This window comes from Crinia signifera, chromosome 8 (assembly GCF_055691185.1).
Source record: "Crinia signifera chromosome 8, ASM5569118v1, whole genome shotgun sequence".
Taxonomy (NCBI): Eukaryota; Metazoa; Chordata; class Amphibia; order Anura; family Myobatrachidae; genus Crinia; species Crinia signifera.
In genome coordinates this window covers 20,945,405-20,963,330 of record NC_139224.1, presented here as the reverse complement: position 1 = coordinate 20,963,330, position 17,926 = coordinate 20,945,405, and the positions used below count along the sequence as shown (strand labels likewise).

Genomic DNA, 17,926 nt, shown 5'->3' with positions numbered 1-17,926 from the left:
GCATGCATGGTAAGATTGTAGTCATTCCTGTCTGATTTCCCATTAGTGTTGATAGACAGATGTTGGTAGACATTGGCAGCTTGTTTGTACCCAGGCACGCCACGATTTATGGCCAGTTAGGCGCATTTGTCTCTCAACTGCTGATCTGTTACAATGGGGGATCCACATGCTGTTGGATGATTACCACATACCCTGACCTGGCATACACAGGACCCTGTTGACCTAACCCATGTCAACCTAGACTCATGTCGACCTTCCTGCATGTTGACCTAATGGTGTCGACCTAATGACTGTTGACGAACATTGTGGTGACCTAAGTATCTATACCCAGTAGTGTTTCCCATGATATGGGTGACTGCCCGACAGTCGGGATTCTAAAGTTCAGTATACCAACATCGGAATCCCGATTTACAGGGGGTTATTCTCGCTCTTGGGAGGTCCACAACCCCCATAGAGACAGAATAGAACCTGCAAGGAGCTTCCTTGCGCTCACTCCGCTGCCAGGATTCCAATGTCTGTATCCTGACCGTCGACACGCTATACCACACCGGATATGTAACAATATTGTTCTATGCAGGGTTTGTTCTCAGATGGCATTCCCAGACTCTAGGGACAGTCGCCCTTGTAGAATCCTTTAGTGTGTCTGGGAAATTAAATCCATCCAGAAGTATACTAATGTATATGTACATTACAGGATCAGATAGCGGCTCCCTCACCAGGAGTAAATCTACGATCCACACAACCTCTGTTGTCACACACAATGGGTGTGATTCAGAGGATTCCGTTTGCATCACTGCCGTGTCGTCGTCTTCTCTGCAGTCTGGAATCCTGTGCACTGATCAGGTCTGCCAGCAAATGTGGTCGCAGATATAGCAGGATCTGCCGGTATGTATGGTTTTCTGTAGACTTACAACCTTCAACTCATAAAAGGTTCCCAAAATGTTTGTCACAAATCCAAATGCCGTCACTTCGTCCAAATACCGACATGTAAAATGTTGACATGTCAACACAGGTTTTTCATGATTTTTTTATTTGAAACCGACTTGTTCTTACTTCACGATCCAAGGGGGCATAGAGTTAATGATAATAGTGTGCCAAGCGCATGTACCCGAAGCATAGCGAGTCATGCGAGGGTACACGGTACACCTATATGGTGTCCATATTGAAATACCTATTGCCCCTTATTCAGATCTGATTGCAGTGCAAATTTGATTTCAAAACGGGCAAAACCATGTGCACTGCAGGTGGGGCAGATGTAACATGTGCAGAGAGAGTTAGATTTGTGTGAGTTATTCTGTGCAGGGTAAATACTGGCTGCATTATTTTTACACTGCAATTTAGATTTCAGTTTCAACACATCCCACTCAAATGTAACGCTCTCTGCACATGTTACATCTGCCCCACCTGCAGTGCACATGGTTTTGCCCATTTTGAGAACAAATTTGTACTGCGATCAGATCAGAATAAGGGCCATTATCGGCTTGAGGTAACAGCATGTGTGTTCCATTTGCTGTTAAGGGTGGATGGTTAGTGGCAATGGTGCTATTACCAGAACTGCACCTTTATACAGAGAAAATCCCAGTAGTAGCACCTGTATATGGTAGTCTATTCCAGACAACATTTGGCCTGTAAAGCTACAGCCTGCACCTTTATGTCTGTGGGAGAAGTGACATACCTGCACAGTGAGGCAATGCTCTGGAGGTGTTACCACGTGATTTGGAACATTGAGCGTAGACATGAAAAGTTTTGTTTTCAACCAACTTTATTAATCATTTACACAGGATATAATAAAGCATGACAAATAATAACTGAGATGGATATTTGTCTGGTGAGAGATAAAGTACTATCCAATCAGTTTATAAATGTCATGTTACATAGGTGGTGTTTAAAAATTCCAGTTAAAGGTGAAATGTTTCATTGGTGAATAGGATACAAGGTCGGATTAAGGTCTGTGGGGGCCACTACCAAAAAAATTGTCACCACAAATGTGTTAAAGCATCTGCAGTTCCCAGTATGCCATACAGAAACCCCAGTGCACACATGCCACCCCTTGTGGTGATGTAGCTGTAGGGGCACCTGGTGTGCGGTGTACCCTGCACCTTCACCATGTTTATCCAGCACTAGTAGGACCACATGGGTGTAGGGACAAAACTAGTAGAGTCCAAGTCCTACCAATTGTTACATAAATTTATCTACGTCAGGATTGCTCAATATGGGAGATAGTTGGACACCAATAGTAAAGGAACATTGCAGAGGCGCTGTTTTGGAACCCACATTGTAGGACCCCCATCATTATTCCCAATACCCCTCTCAAGCTGGGCAGCGTGCACTACGGCGCGGCAGCAGCATCACCTTGGTGCTGCCTCCTCCCCCACCTGACGCACCACCGCTCTGCCCCCCAGATGACGTCAATGACCAAGCAATAAGCCAGGGAGCTGTGAGCAGCTAAACACTGCAAATGCCGCGAGCGACCCGGCATTTGCGATGTGAAAGGGGTGTTAAGCTGGGTACACATACTGTATATACAATAGTCGGGCAGTTCTTCTGTTCTGGGTCGAACAGCTGTTCAATTGTATAGGGGTGTACGCTGTCCCGATTCCTGCTGTGCGATTGATAAACGGCCAAAAACGGTCTTGTCCGTCCATACTCGGTTGGTCGAAGGTTCAGTGCTGTTTAATATTCATCTGACAGGACGGCCCGATATCGGAAGAAAAGTGCAGTGTGTACGCACGTTCGATCGATATGCTGGCCGTCCTTGCGATTATACTGCCATAATTGGAACGCCCAAGTGGGCATTCCATAGCTGCATGATATCTCCTACATCATAGCATGTAAACAAGAAGCGTTCACCTCCAGGGGCCAGACATACGGCAAACTGCTATATAGACGGGGTACGGGTCTAAATTAGTCAGCCGCAGGGTGACTAGGGCAAACTGCTATATAGACGGGGTACGGGTCTAAATTAGTCAGCCGCAGGGTGACTAGGGCAAACTGCTATATAGACGGGGTACGGGTCTAAATTAGTCAGCCGGCAGGGTGACTAGGGCAAACTGCTATATAGACGGGGTACGGGTCTAAATTAGTCAGCCGGCAGGGTGACTAATTTAGACACAAACCCCTTCTATATAGCAGTTTGCCCTAGTCACCCTGCGGATGACTAATTTAGATGCGTACCCTGTCTATCTAGTGGTTTGCTATAAGTATGCCCTTAACCCAGTCCATTATGATAATTTTGTTTATATATGACATGTCAATAGCCCAAATCGAGAGAGCGTGTACGGTGGTACAATCTTTTTCTTGCGACTGTTTGGACGGGAGTAGATCAGACGTCACAAGTAAAATTGTACATGTGTGTACGCACGTATAGGCTGGTGTTCTTGGACGGTCGCTCGTGTGTATTGTCGATCAAACACTCGCAAGAAAACAGGGATTGTATAGATGTGTACCCAGCTTTAGATGGGAGTTCAATTGAAGATAAGATGTTGCCCATAGCAACCAGATTCTATTATATTCTAGAACAGTGATGGCTAATCTTGACACTCCAGCTGTTGAACTACACATCCCAGCATGTCCTGCATCAGTTTTTGCATGGGCAAATAGTAAAACTGTAGCAGGGGATGCTGGGATGTGTAGTTCGACAACAGCTGGAGTGTCAAGGTTAGCCATCACTGTTCTAGAAGGTGCTAAATAAATAGAAAAATCCAATTGGTTGCTACGGGAAACATCCCATCTTCAATAGATCTTAGTAAATATACCCCTGTTTCTAAATGGAGGTCTCAGTCGAAAAATGTAGCAGTCAGTAAAAAATAAAAAAATTTAAACATCCAGCAGGGCGACAGCAAGACGCAGCTTGACTCTAGTTAGCCAGGTTTCCTGAAATCCGTTCGTAAAATCTGAGGTTTTTTTTTTTTTTTTTTGGGTGGGTGGGTTACTATAAATTATCACCTCCACCCAACTGGTTAATTCTACCCAGCTGCTTAATTCCCTTGAACCAATGACAGATAAAGCAGATTGTGCTCTGGAACTGCCAGTGAATTAATTGACAGTGAAGCGTTCAGCCTTCTCACATGAGGTGAGATTCTAAAACAGGATCCGTCTCAGACTCTTAATTATACGGTGTCACCGGTTATCGGGGAGTGAGAACGAGTCTAAAAACCACCAGTGTTCAATAAACAAATACATTCTACAAATGCCTCGTCCTTTCCGGAGAGGTAACGGAACATTACACGATATAGATTTTACCTCTGTTGCTGCAACAGAATCTATATAAAAAATACGTGATAATTGATTTATAACTATAACTAATATAAAAGTATAGAATATATTATTTAAAAAAAAAAAAAGATGCAATATAGCAAAATCTGGACATAAAATAGAAGTAATCAAATACAAAAGTATGGTATGAGATGAAGAACTTCTCGGCCGGTGGCAGAACATTTCTAGGTCGCTTATAGACGGACTAGAGTCCAATATGGCCGGTATATAATATGTATTTGGTTGGGAAGGTTAAAACAGAAGGAAATGATTTGTGTTGGGCAGACTGTGCAGAATTCAATCTTACAAATAACAACAATAGCCGTATGTTCACATAGTCACCAGCATTAAGAATTATGCTTCATAGCTCAGAGAGGAAGCTCAAAACAGCACTGGTCAGAGGAGGGTGGATACACTCTTGCAGAGTCCCTGGAAAATTGGCAAGGAAACCCCATAGCACTAGAAATACAGTGGGCGGTATTCAATGAGCCAGAATCGCTGGTCACAGTGATCCAGATTTAACATTCGCCTGCCAATCGCCGGTTTTTAGCTGTGAATCGCCATGCATGGGGATTCGTGGGGAGTCGCCAAGTAACCCTATTCAACGTGGCTGAGAATCGCCGGCCCTAACGGCGATTCTCAGCCATACCGGCGTTTCCCTATACAGCCGCATTAATGTAGTCAGTTGTTTAAAAAAATGCAGAGAAATGCCAGAAAAAAGCAAATTACCCTGTACAAACGCTTCCCATACAGCATACGGCAAACGCTGGGTATTCTGCTCTACGGGCAAACGAAGGAGTGAGGTGGGGAGGAGAATCATGGGTAAGTGAGGTGCACCATGGGTAAGAACAGTGCTTTGTGGGAGAAAAAAAAAATGCCTGAAAAAATTAAATATATATTTGTATAGCACTTCTACGACCATGACATCACACAAGGGCAGCAAATAATAATACATTACACTTGCACAGTTAAATAGAACACTTCAAACCAATTATTTCACATGTTCCTATCAAAGTTCACCAGAAAAAAATGACGAGGGACACTCGGTGAGGAACGGCGATATGAAAGAAGAAAAAGGAATCGCCAACTTCTCATTGAATACACTTTTGGCGATTCCCCTCAACTACCGTCGATTCCCCATGTAAAATCCTATAGACCAAAAACGGCGATTTGGAGAGAATAACATTTGGCGATTGCTGCTTCATTCACCGGTAGTCATCGGCGATTTCAGCTCATTGAATACGGTGATTCGCATTTGGGGCTCCAAAAATCACCGTCAGACACGATAAAAACACAGAATCGCCATAAAACTTGGCGATTCTGGCTCATTGAATACCGCCCAGTGAGTCTACTGCTTGATGCTGCAAAGGAGGACTGACTAACTCAGCAGCTTGTAGCTATATGGTGCATTAGGATTACCTACATGAAATCGGAACGCTACGTGGACTTCAACATGCATTACAATTGTGTGTGTGATAACAGACAAATAAGTTGAATGTAAGGCTAAAGAAGCATGAATTAGGGATTATTTATTTCTCTGCCTTATATAGGTGTATTAGATACCCACCTTGTGCCTAGGAATATCAAATACATTGGGACTGACTGAAGCAGACCAGAATGCAGTTTCTCATACACGCAGTGGATATATTTTTTCATTATTAATACATAGAATGTTTATGGGGATTAGAGAGCAGTTAGTGTGGGGTATTGCAGACATGCTCAATGCTAATGTTCCTGCCAATATACTGGATGGAATAGATCAGTGTAGTGGGAATGTAATATGAGTGCAGCATTAATCCAATATGAGTGCAGCTAGGATTTAATGTAGGAGTGCGGTGACAATATAGAACAGGAGTGCAATGAGGATGTAGTAATATAATAAAGAGGACAGTGATGATGTAATATATGGAGTGATCTTGTAACACCACAGAAGAGCCGTTATGATGTCATATATGAGTGCAGGGATCATGTAACACTACAGGCGAGCCGTTGTGAGGTCACATATGGGTGCAGGGATCATATAACACTACAGGAGAGCCGCTATATGGTCACATGAGTGCAGGAATAATATAACACTACAGGAGATCCGGTTATGATGTCATATATATGGGTGCAGGGGTGATTAACACTACAGGAGAGCAGTGATGTCATATATGAGTGCAGGGATCATGTAACACTACAGGAGATCCGGTTATGATGTCATATATATGGGTGCAGGGGTGATATAACACTACAGGAGAGCAGTGATGATGTCATATATGGGTGCAGGGATCATGTATCACTACAGGAGAGCCGCTGTGATGTCATATATGAGTGCAGGGATAATGTAACACTACAGGAGAGCCGCTATGAGGTCATATATGGGTGCAGTCATGTAACAACACTACAGGAGAGCTGTTGTGATGTCATATATGGGTGCAGGGATCATGTAACACTACAGGAGAGCCGTTGTGATGTCATATATGAGTGCAAGGATCACGTAACACTACAGGAGAGCCGTTATGATGTCATATATGGGTGCAGGGATCATGTAACACTACAGGAGAGCCGTTATGATGTCATATATGGGTGCAGGAATCATGTAACACTACAGGAGAACCGTTGTGATGTCATATATGGGTGCAGGGGTGATAGAACACAACCAGAGAGCAGTGATGAGGATGATGGGGGAGGGTGATAGAACAGGGCAGAGAGGTGACACCAGGAGGAAGGAATGATCTGCACACGGAGAGGTGGTGGGAGGTTATCGGTGCCTCACCCGGTGGAGGCCAAGCCTCTTCCTGCCACGTAGCCCTTCTCGTGTCCCCATACCCGGGATCTCCAGCAGCCGGCCGGGTGCATGAGCCGAATACATGGTCAAACACATACAGATACATATGGCAATGAGACATGGAGCAATGCAAGATCCAGGGCGATCCGGCGCCGGGAGGAGGAGAGGGGCTGCCGTCCGTCCGCCTGTCTGGCCGGGTCTCCCCACCCTCTGAGCGGCGGCGACTCCCGGGGACAGGGGGGCAGCTGCTGCCGCGTGACAGTCGCAGCACTGCAGCTCCCTCCCTGCCCCTGCCGCGCTGCCCCGGAGTCCCCGTGCGCCCATACCGTGCCCGGCTCACGCACCTGCTCCCATTATATCCACCGATGGGAGGGTGTGGCCCCTGACCCTCGCAGGGCCCATCCATAGCTTCTCCTGGTGCAGGTTCCCCTTCAGAACCCCCCACTCCAGCGTCCAGAGGGGGAGGGGGGAATAGTGTGAGAATTGAAAACCACAGCAGCCATCATAGGAGGGGGAGGGAGGTGCTACACGCAGGGCCTACCCCCCTCCCTGGTGCTATCTTACCCCCTCCTCCCCCTGCCCACCACTCACCCAGCCCCCTGCCAGAGAGAGAGGGGGGGACCCTGCAGCTTATTGCCAGGCAGTTGGGGGGCTGAGATCCTCCATGCCTGCCAGCCCCCTCCCCTCTCACTGCTCAGGGCACGGATTGCAGCACTGGCTGCAGGGAGGGTCACACCTTGCACTAGCCTTCTCCATATTTGGTGCCATGGACAATGCATGCTGCACTAAAGTCTGCTCCATGTAGTGTGTGACATAAGAACTGGCCACAATCAGGCTATGTCTATGTCACCCTGCTTACCTCTGTAGTGCTGCTGCCAGGCTCTGCCCCCAGGTCACATTAACAGTCGTTTTTAAGGATATCCATTCTTGAGAACAGGAAACAGAATTAGTACCTCAGTTATTTTCATTTAACCATCTGCTCAAGCAACGATATCACTAATACACAGACTGTTAAGTGCCTATGGGTGCAGGGGTGCTCACTAGGCTTGCCTTGCTAGGGACAGAGCTGCAATTCGTGGGGACAGTACGCTGACTACGCCGGGCTGCCGTGGGGACACCACCCTGACAATGTAGCGTAACGTGGTGCTGTGAAACTACACGAGTACCAAAAAACCCGCCCCGGCTGCACCACATGTTAACATACATGTGCGGTGCAGCCGGGAGGGTGGCCGGTGAAGCCTCCTTAGCTGCGCAGAGCCGAAGTGCCGGGATGGGAGAAGCTGGACAGCGTCTGAGCACTCGCTTTGGAAATTCCAATCCCGGTATTGAAATCCCGGCATTTTAGGGGCCAAATCTTGGGATCCCACCGATCCCGGGATTGGCCACCCTAGATATATATCTATAACTGGGTTCCCATCTTTAGTGTGCCTTGTGGAGTAAGATCTTATTCTGGTTGACTCGCAAGGCGGCAAATTGTGAGTATGTGTGTCACCCAAACATTGCCATCTTTTGGCAACAAGTGAAACTTCACTTAGCTTTCAAAGCATTTGCTTTGATATATATAATACATAGGATATTCTGGTAGCGGGGATGCCAGTGGTGAATAGACCGACCCCACCATTCTGAGAACTAGAATCCCAACAGGGACTCCTTACGTACCCTTACCCTCCCTTGGAAATCCCTAAACCTAACCCACCTGCCCCGCATCCTAACCATAAAGGTGCCCATACCCGGTGAGTGAGACGCGATGCGATCTAGTTCAAAACACATGTAAGTACAGGCAGCACATACTTTTTGTAGGATCACACCATGTATGGCATCCATATTCCGGCATCAGCATCCTGATGTTTTTGGAAATCCAGCACCGGTGTTCTCATGGCAGTCTGGATGTTGGATACTGTATAGCATGGGTCTTCAAACTGCGGCCCTCCAGTTGCGAAACTACAAATCCCAGCATGCATTGCCACAGTTTTGCTATAAGGGAGTGTTAAAACTGTGGCAAGGCATGCTGGGATTTGTAGTTTCACAACATCTGGAGGAGTTTGAAGACCCATGCTGTATAGGGAAGCCAATCCCAGGGCATATTTTCAATCCCGGGATTGTTTACTTACAGGGCATGGCAGGTGCGGGCAGGAGCCTGGTGGGTGGCTGGGCATGGTGATGTTGCTGGTTTCCGGGAGCTGGGCGTGGTCATCGGAAGCAGGGAGCCGGGTGGGTGAGAGAGTTCTTCGGGAGCTGGGTGGGTACTAGGAGAGTTCCCTGGGAGCTGGGTGGGTAGGCGGGTTTCCAGAAGCCGGGCAGGATGAGGCCAGGACAGTGTAGGTCAAGGCAGCTCAGGCGGTCTGTCCGGCCTGCGCAGCGTGACCTATGACTTCATCACGCTGCGCAGTGCAGCATTGCTAGGTACAGGGGAAGCCGGGCAGCATCTGAGCGGGGCTAGACGGCATTACACTGCGCAAATCCCAGGATCAGCCACCCTTATGCTGTATGTATAGATAGATATACTGTATATACACACACACACATTTTGCTGTCTGGCAATGCAGATGCCTCGCTAATAACAGAGAGATACTCACCTAACCACTACCCTATGTCTCAGTGCCTTTTATTAACCCTTCATCAGAATGTTACACAACCCAGTCGCCTGGTTTGTATATTCTGTATTGTATTTGCGTGGCATTTCTATCAACATAATTCATTTCTCTAAATGTGGAATAGTGACACAGTATCCATCCATTCCAGTGCAACAATCTGTCCAGCAAGGAAGAGTATTTTGTATTTACACTTCTCATGCAACAATGTTTCTCAGTATACACACTGCAGCTGCTGCTGCGCACAAGGCACAATGACATACATACACACTGAGCTGAAGGTCCTGCTCAAATGATGCAACACAGAGGTGATCTGTTAGAGAAATGATGCTGCTATTAAAAAAAAAAAATATATATATATATATACACAAATGTATATTGCAGTTGAAATAATCCCCCTCCCCACACTAAATGAAGCAGTAAGGGAGCGGGTTATGTCGGTATATGTGCGCCTGTAGGTAGGACACGGAGCTGGGCAGCAGCAGCACACAGACCTCTCTCCTCGCCGCCGCCTCTCCCCCAACTGTGGGAAAACAGCTCTGAGCGCGGGAGGTCACTGCGTCTCGTGACAGCCCTGCGGTGACTGACACCCTCCACCGCCCAGTAGGCGTGAGGTGCCGCGCGTCCAGCCAATAGTAACTGCTCGAGTGGGCGGGGGCTCTGGCTCCTCCCCCCGTTCCCGCCGCCCCTGCCGCCGGAGCCGGGGATCCCCGTGTGGTCAGTCGCGTTTCCGCCCGTGGAGGTAGAGAGTCGGAGGAGGGGGGGGAGGGGTGGCCGTGTGGAGCGGTTGTCGATGCGGACTGGGGGGGGGGGGATAGGACGGAGCAAGCCAGGATCACACAGCCCAGGCAGCACGGAGGTGGACGGGGGGGAGCCCTGGCTGAACTACCCCGCACGCACGGAGCCGCTGACGGATATACAAAGTCTGGGCAGCGCCAAGCGCTGCCACCTACTGGAGGCACGACATGCTATCGGCCTGAGGGGCTCAGGAAACGCCGCGGCTTCAGTCGAGGCCTACTAGGTTTTGGGGCTTGGGGGAGCGTTGGAGCGTTCCTGGCTGCCTGCGGTGAGGCGGGCTCGGTCCTGCCGGGGCGGGTAAGTGCTGGGCACCTTTTACGGGCTGATTTTTATATGAATTTTGGGACTTTTTCTGCAAATTGTGGGTTTTGCCCGGGACTGAGGCGCTGTGTGCAGCCTTAGTACACAGCCGTGTTCTACAGCACTGTGCACGATGGGGACGGCTTCTCCGCACTTTATGACACTTTCACCCTCTTCTATCCTATATACATGGCGGGGGTCCTGTATTTGTGGGGGTGGGCATAATTCCTGAAAACTAGGAAAACACTGATGTGTTGGGGTTCAAAAGATTACAGATACCTGTAGCCCAAACTAAGATACTGCCTACATACATGTTATGGGTGGGATGTCCCAGAGGGCACATGTATTGGGGGGCAGTGGGTTCCCTGGGGAATAGATCTTGTTCTTTAGGGTCTATGTTGGTGGATCCCAAACATGGCTCTTAAGGCATCTCTACAGTACAGGTTTTAAAACCTGGCCTGTTTGAGATCCTATATGACCCCTTCTTGGTAACTACCGGTGTACCCTACATATGAGACTGGTTTGTGGCATCTGGGAACTGTTAAGTTACATGGCTGTGGGTATGCATTGCTGCACATTATAGTGTAGGTACAAGGGTGACCCCAAGGAGACCACTCTGCATTGGTGTAAAAGGAAGGGGTACAGGTTTAATGTTGCATTTTTTAGTCCCCAATCCTATTTTGCCACCAGTATTGTGAGTATCACCCCCCCCCCCCCCCCCATCTGTACCTGAAAGCTGCTGGGAAATCCTACCCCCCCCCTCCCCTCTCACCTTAGCACAAGTATCAGAGAGAAGGCTCTTCTATCTTATTTTAACCAACATTCCTATTCTAACACCATCATCGTTAGAGGGTGGAGTTCAGGCCTGGAAATCTTCCACCGTATATTGTTTATGAAAGCGTTGTGCATGGTTAAATGTGCTGTAAAGGATGCACTATTGATTCTTAGCAATGTTTTTTTTATCAACCCCACGTCCTATGTAAAGAGACGGTCATCTCCCACGAGCCAGGCTTCATCCAGTTTGTACAAAATAATTACACATGATATTTTTCAACTTTTTGTCGCTGTGTATCGTCCTGTTTAAGACATGATCACAAATCCTTATTCCCTCTTTTCAGTTTTAATCTCTTTCCACAATCCCCTCTCTCCTCCTCCCCTCCCAGCCAGTTCTCAAGCCTAGGAATTCCTTTCATACCCCCCTCTTCCTCTCAATTTACAGGCTGCAGTCTGTGCTATAGGTTCCAGCTCAGACGTTCCAAACTTTTTTTTTTCTTAACCTCCAAAGCATCTAATATAGTGTGCTGTATTTCTAGTAAATTCTCACCCTGTAACATTAAAAAAGCAGGGTCACTGCCTTCTGCAGCATTGCAGACCACACACTGCCACCTTAAAACCTCATAATACAGTCTTTGACCAAAAACACAGCTTTTTGTTTTTGCATGCAGTTGGCATATTGTTGAATTATTTGGGTGCTGTGGTTTAATAGGTTTGTAGAGGTCGTGCAATCCTCAGCCAGAAGGGAAACCTGCTTTTTTAGCAGAAGTGTAAATGTCGGTTCTTGAGATTGGGGATCATTGTAGAACAAGTTAAGACTTTCCTGAAATGCTTCTGTGGGTTCTCTGCTTGGCGTGACCACCCCGCCCCCCTTTCCCTCTTCATGGCTGCAGACTCTGGAATACATGACCTAGTCTTTGGTGAACAGATATTGTTGGGCTACACTATGGTTCATTTGTGGAAAGTAAGATGGTTGCAAACCAGGTGTTTTTCATTGCTGGGGGGGGGGGGGGGGGGGAGAGGAAGGGGAGTTATTCGGGTTTAACTATTTGTGTTCCAAGATCAGAGCAATTTCCACAGATGACTGTTGTCCCTACCAAATTGCCCTTTTTTCTCGTGCAGGATCATTTGTTTTTGTTTTCTGGACGAGAAACGAAGCTGCCTTCATCTCCCAAGGTCACTGTCACAGCCAGTACTGGAACCTTGCTCTCTGAGCAGCACCAAAATCCAAGCGGTGCGTTAACCCCTTGCTCGTCCCAGGGTTCTAGAGGTTTCTACACATTCTCTGTAGCTGCCATGTTTCAACCCCCCCCCCCCCCCCCCCCCCACACACACACATACACATGTTTTCCAGGACTGCGGTACTGCTTGTACCTGTTACTGTTTATCAGGTTTTTCAACTTATCAGACGTTTTACGGTCATCTGAATGCCTCCACTGTTAAAACAGCACAGAGACTCCCATATTCAAGTGTACTACCTTCAGTTGGTGCCTCCTGGTTACAGGGTCTGGATATTCGATGTGTAAATCATATACATACACATATATATATATATATATATATATATATATATATATATTATACACACACACACCTCTGAAACAGGGTTATACTTGTATGCAGATCTGTTATAAGCTTAGGTTTCACATGAGAGCTGTTTTCGGCTAGGATCTGGTTAGGGAGCATGGAACCCAGCAGTCTCTCTCCCTTATGTTGTGAATCTAGGTTCACCACATCAGTGACATGAATGGAATTGGGCTTTTCCTCAAGTTGTGCCCCTTTCCCGCTGACGTTCGGTTACAATGATCATGTGTAAATGCTCCTGGTGTATTTTGCTGCTGCAGATGTATCTGATCTCTCCACCGAACTAACTCTATTGTGGATTGTCTTATACAGTGAGATGAGATAAGAGCTGCGCAGTGTCACCCATAAGGTGCTCCTCTGGCAGATGTGTGGTGGGTGTAGCTAGGCTGGATGATGAGCAGCAGGCTGGGTGCGTGGTGGCCCTAGAGCTGGTGTTGCTACGTGAGACGCTCTCAAGTGGTGGTGGTGTTTATTTACAGGTACAGATACCACGTCCATTAGCAATGCCGCTTGGTCCTTGGAGTCAGGCAGTGGCTGGGCTGTTTTTTTTTTCTCCCTGCCATCTGGTTTTATTTAGTTTTTTTTTTTTTCTTCTTTTGTTTTTACTTCACAGCATAATTTTCCCGATTCTCTGCTATTCTGTGAGTTATGGAAATTCCTGTCATATGTCTGACATTGGCTCAGGGCTTTATGTGGTGTTAGCATATATGGCAAAGGAAGCACTGTTTGTTCATCGATGTATATGACTGTGACTGTCATATGGGCTTTGTACTATTGCGTAAGATAGCTCAGTATTTTAAACTTAAGGTGCATACACACTGGGTGATTTTGCCCAGCTTGTATGCTAAGCGATGATGGGGAAAATCGCTGGGCTAAAAATCGCTCAGTACGTACACACTGAGCGATATTTGGTCGTCTAAGCATTTCCCCCCGGGGTGGACAGCTTTCCATAGTGAGGCGCTATAGAAAGCCGTCCACCACATTGCTTATCTGCTTTGTAATACCAGCAGATGAGCGGCAGTGATCGGCGATTTATGCGGGAGCGCACATCAGCGCTCACCGCTGGCCCATATACACTATCCAAAAAAATGTTAGCACCCTAACATTTCTGATGATCTATAACTATTTTCAGCAGTTTAAGGAACAAAAAGTTGAAATGGAGAAATGATTTTATGGTGATGAATGCGAATTAGCTTTGTTTAGCGACCTTAACATTTCCGCTGCTTTATCCTTAATTTCTTTATATATTGACATTAAAGACTGTTCTATGATATTGGAAATGTTTTACTCTGTCCAGGTGAAAAGTGTTACACAAACTGAGATTATGCTGCTTTTGTTAATTTATCTGTGGTTAGCAAAACGGATGGGCTATCACAGAAATATGGCACAGCCCAGTGAATAACTGCTTAGTAAACAGCGTTAACATAGTTCCGTTATCTAAAGTGACTGTCTTCAACTATGTACAGCCAGACACTTGGACGTAGTGCCCATGAACCTACTTGGGAGGCATGTAGAAACTGTTCAGGTGTATCGTAGTTGATAATGCTTATTGAAATGTCCTAGATAAAATATACGGTTGGCTGTCGTGTCATGCACAGCATTGCACGCATGTGTTATTCTGCAAGGTGCTTCTTATCTTTTCATGTCGTCTGCATCTCAAGTATTTATGCAGCCCATTCAGAAAGATTATTCTTATATAATGACATTGCTTCCCTTCCGTCAGCCGCTAGTTCTGCACCTTCAATATCTCCCTCTACTCGACTCTGACATAAGAGTACGTTTTGTTTTATTGAATGGGTGTGTTTGGGTTAGGTCAGCTTTCTAGCTTCCAGTGCTGAGTCCCCCCCCCCCCCCCCCCCACACCATGTAACCCTCTAAAAGGTCTACATAATGTGTACAGCGCACTTTCCGTTAGAAACTATGTTGTGTATTTCTTACATGTCTTCTAGCACAATGTGGTCTGTATTTTCAGCACTGATATACAGACCGGCCATGTGCTATAAGCACCAGAGCAGAGAGCGACACTCCAGTCAGGAAAGAGGAACTGCACGAGTTTTGAAAGGTCCAGAGTGCTAGAATGAACATTACATTGTATCGGCGCACATGCTGTACTGATTCAGCAGCGCTGGCCGCTCGCATATCATGTGCAATTTAATATTCAGACGATTTGATGGGACAGTGTGGGACCAAGACAGCAATTTATTTGTGTGTGCGTGCACATGTGCAACCGTTGTTTTGACTGCATGCGGAAAACAGGGCCGCGTCCGGTCATGCCTGTTAGGTTGGCTTGCTATATAGTTTTGTGTGAACTTTTGCATCCATATTCTTGCAGCTTCTTGGTTGAGCTGTGTCAGATTGTATGACTAGGAAAGCGTGAAATGTGCTGGTTTCTATTAAACAGCACATTGGGCCGTGCAAAAGTATGAAATGTTTAGGTTTTGCTGTTTTGTTTTTATGCTATACACATATTTATTTCTCCCAATTCTGGTTCCAAGGTTTGGTTTCCCTAGTTCTGTTTCTGCCATGTTTTCCTCTTGCATCATCTCTGCTTTTCTCTCACGCTCCCCTCCCTGGACGGGATTGTACACTCTATCCCCATGTATTCCACTCTCTTGTAATGGCAGCCACTCCCCTCCGCCTGTGCTGTCTCTCTCTCTCTCCTCCTGCTGCTCTTGTACTCCGTGTCACCACCCCCACACCGCCCAGCCTGATGAGATCACTAGTCACTGAGTCCTCAGAGAGAACCTGCAGGCTGGCCGAGGGGGGGGAGGAGGGATTCATATCAGTCTCCTTTTCTATCCAGCCTTTTGTTGCTAGAGGACAATGCAGCTCAATGCAACATGTTGATCAATCTTATGGGGGTTACAAGTTACAGTAAACTTAAGGAGGAGATCACGGTGATGCCTAAAGGGGTAGAGTGATGTTTCATGTCCTGACCTAGATCACTTTCAGCAGTTTCTTTCCCAACTTTGATGGCGTCTTTTGAGTACTCGGCTGTCTGTGTGCATCTAATGCAGCCTCTAACCTTATTTTATTTATTTATTAACAGTTTCCTATATAGCGCACACATATTCCGCAGCGCTGTGAACATTCACATCAGTCCCTGCCCCAGTGCTGCTTACAATCTATATACCACATGTACACACACACACATTCTAGGGTTAATTTGGTTAGGAGCTAAATAACCTACCAGTATATTTTTGGATTGTGGGAAGAAACCGGAGTACCCGGAGGAAACCCACGCAATTACGGGGAGAATATACAAACTCCGCACAGTTAGAGTCATGGTGGGGATAGAACCCATGACTTCAGTGCTGTGAGACAGTAATGCTAACCATTACACCGTCTGTACTGCCCCGTATATATAACACATGGTGGGGATAGAACCCATGACCTCAGTGCTGTGAGGCAGTAATGTAACCATTACACCATCCGTACTGCCCTGTATATATAACACATGGTGGGGATAGAACCCATGACCTCAGTGCTGTGAGGCAGTAATGCTAACCATTACACCATCCGTACTGCCCTGTATATATAACACATGGTGGGGATAGAACCCATGACCTCAGTGCTGTGAGGCAGTAATGCTAACCATTACACCATCCGTACTGCCCTGTATATATATAACACATGGTGGGGATAGAACCCATGACCTCAGTGCTGTGAGGCAGTGCTGTGAGGCCATTACACCGTCCGTGCTGTCCGGGGTCTCAGCTTCTTTTAATCCCTTACACCCGCTATTTCCACAATCCGCTAAGTGTTAAATATTTGTGTAACTGAAGTATTTGATGATATGAATATTCTACAATAATGTTATATGTACATGTCACATACAGGATCCTTGCGGTGTAATGGACATAGGCAGTAATAGAGTACAAGTTATACTACTTGTAGCAAGAAATGTGTGTAAAATAGATTTGCAGCGTCTCTTATTTCTCCTGTGCTTTTACCCGTTGTCTATATCCAGTGCGGATTTATATATGGACCTCCATTATTTCCATGTAAACGTCGAGAATTGGGTATACAGAATGGCTGCTGTCATTTTGTGGATGTGGTACGTTGTTAAGATTTTTGGTGAAATATCAATAATCTGGTCAAATATAGGTTTACTTTGTCTAGAAACGAGCAAGGACTAGTGTTCCCCCGTCCTGAGATTGTAGGCGGGGGAATATATATTATCCATGCTGCATTGCAAGTCTGGTATACAGCGTTGTGTTCCCTAGTATATGACCACTTTGATCTGCCCTACATGCTTGTATTCTATATAATTTTGGTAGTTATATTGTACCCTGTGTGTGCAGTAGTTATATTGTACCCTGTGTGTGTGCAGTAGCTATGTTGTACCCTGTGTGTGTGCAGTAGCTATGTTGTACCCTGTGTGTGTGCAGTAGCTATGTTGTACCCTCTGTGTGTGCAGTAGTTAGTGTTCCCTGTGTGTGCAGTAGTTAGTGTTCCCTGTGTGTGCGCAGTAGTTGGTGTTCCCAGTGTGTGCAGTAGTTGGTGTGCCCTGTGTGTGTGTACTAGTTATAGTGTGCCGTGTGTGTGCAGTAGTTATATTGTACCGTGTGTGTGGTAGTTATATTGTGCCCTGTGTGTGCAGTAGTTATAGTGTGTGTGTGTGTGTGTGCAGTAGTTAGTGTGCCCTGTGTGTGTGCGTGCAGTAGTTAGTGTGCCGTGTGTGTGCAGTAGTTATATTGTGCCCTATGTGTGCAGTTTAGTGTGTCCTGTGTGTGCAGTATAGTGTGTCCTGTGTGTGTAGTAGTTTTAGTGTGCCCTGTGTGTGTGTGTGTGTGCAGTAGTTTTAGTGTGCCCTGTGTATGTGTGTGTGCAGTAGTTTTAGTGTGCCCTGTGT

At 46.6% G+C, this 17,926-nt stretch overlaps 1 protein-coding gene across 5 annotated transcripts in view; it reads left to right on the top strand.

Annotated features, from left to right (window-relative positions):
- Positions 1-10,257: 10,257 nt before the first annotated feature.
- Positions 10,258-17,926, top strand: part of SETD5 (SET domain containing 5) — a 71,876-nt gene continuing 64,207 nt past the window's right edge. For 4 of the 5 annotated variants that reach the window (XM_083155957.1, XM_083155959.1, XM_083155960.1 and 1 more), the window contains exon 1: positions 10,399-10,710. The gene's annotated coding sequence lies outside the window, so the exon portion shown is untranslated. Of the gene's footprint in view, positions 10,358-10,398; positions 10,711-17,926 lie in introns of those variants that run through there. The other variant, XM_083155958.1, reaches the window with a different exon arrangement.